Raw genomic sequence first — 2,099 nt, forward strand, 5'->3', positions numbered from 1 at the left:
AGTATGGCCAATTTCCCCGGAGGATCTTAGCCCTTACTCCAGGACTACCTTAGCCACCCACCAGGATTTCAAATACCAGTGAGCTGGAAAAAGGGGTAATGTGGAGAGAACGGTGAAGGTGAAACTAAAAAAGGGGAACTAAACTGCCTCTCTAGTAGACTATTAAATTTATGAAGACCTAAGATAAGCAGTTCCCTGATTGGTTTTGGATATGTGGTAGAGCAATTCTGAAACTTCCAATGATCAAAATACGTAATGATTTTGTCCACACTACTTTTAAATTTTAGTTAAAAGGTAATAAAATCAAGTTAAAAAAATGAAAATTTACAATCACTGCCTCACTCTTCATTTCAGTCAAGCTTGCAATCCTGTCATTCTCCTGAAATTGGTCTAGCAAAGGTCATTCCTAACGTATACACTGGATTTCCAGATAAAAAAGAGGGCACCCAATTAAATTGTATTACAGATAAATAGTGAACTAATGTAAACATGTCACAAATATGGCATTTTTACTTTTTCTCTCATCCTTTTTTTAATTTTTTAAAGTTTCTATATGTTATTTATTTTTTAAATTTACATATTTTTAAAGATAGGTTATGCTAATGTTACATAAAAATATATAGGGGATTCCAATTCCCATTTGCCCCTCTCCCCACACCTTTCCCATTTTCCCACATTAACAATACCCTTCATTAGTGAGGTACATTCATTGCAATTGATAAACACATTTTGGAGCATTGCCATTAATCATGGATTAAAGTTTACATTGTAATTTACACTCTCTTCCACCCAATTCTGTAGGTTATGGCAAGATATATAATGGCCTGTATCTGTCTTTGTACTCTCATCCTTTTTAAAACCCTCGGCTCTGATACCAACCTATGGCATGCACGGCATCCAGGCACTTCATAGAAAAAGTCAATATTGTTTTGAAGAAACTTGGTAGAAATATGGATGTTAAAGATGCGTCCATTGAGGCCTTAGAGTGAAATAATGAATGTGTTATTGGAAACTGGAGGAAAGACAATTTTTGTTAATGTAGAAAAACACTTGTTTTCTATAGACTAGTAGTGGAAAAATGGAAATTTATTTTGAAAACCCAAGAGGAGCAGATTGGAGCTTGCAGAAGGCAGAAATAAATTTGAAGAAAAGACATGTTGAAATGAGTCAGGCAGCGGAACAGAAAGAAAAAAAATATTATATGTGAAATAGCCTAAGGCAGCTATAGAACACCATCAAGCACACCAATATATGCATTATGGGATTCCAAGAAGAAGAGAGAAAGGGGAAGAAGAATAACCAAATAATGATAGAGAACTTCCAAACCTTAGGAAAAAACATGAATATGCACATCTGAGAAGCTCAGAGAACACCAAACAGGATAATCGAGAAACATACACCTTGTCATATGTTGATTACACTATCAAATGCAAAGGATGAGGAAATAGCTCTGAAAGCTGAAAGAGAAAATCAACAAGTTACACACAAGGGGAGTCTCAATTAGATTGAATGCTGATTTCTCATCAGAAACTGTGGAGGCAAAAAGGCGATGGGTTGAAATACTTAAAGAGGTGAAAGAAGCCAAGTGCTAGGCAAGAATTTTATATCTCCCAAGATTATCTTTTTTTTATTTTAAGTTTTAATTTTTAAAGGAGCTTTATTTATTTATTTTAGATTTTTATTTTATTTATCTCCTTCCCCCCATTGTCTGTTGTCTGTGTCCATTCGTTGTGTGTTCTTCTGCGCCTGCTGGTATTATCAGGCGGCACTGGGAAACTGCATCTCTTTTTTGTTGCATCATCTTGCTGGGTCAGCTCTCCGTGTGTGCTGCGCCACTCCTGGGTGGGCTGCGCTCTTTTCACGTGAGGCTGCTTTCCTTGTGGAGCACACTCTTTGTACGTGGGGCTCCCCTCTGCTGAGGCTCCCCTGTGTGGCACAGCACCCCTTGTGTGCAGCAGCACTGCACGTGGGCCAGCTCACCACATGGGTCAGGAGGCCCTGGTTATGGAACCCTGGACCATTTTAAAGGAGCTTTAGATTATATAAATGTTACATCGAAAATATAGGGGATTCCCTTATACCCCATCCCTCCCCCTCCC

Source organism: Dasypus novemcinctus, chromosome 29, assembly GCF_030445035.2.
Source record: "Dasypus novemcinctus isolate mDasNov1 chromosome 29, mDasNov1.1.hap2, whole genome shotgun sequence".
NCBI classification, from domain to species: Eukaryota; Metazoa; Chordata; class Mammalia; order Cingulata; family Dasypodidae; genus Dasypus; species Dasypus novemcinctus.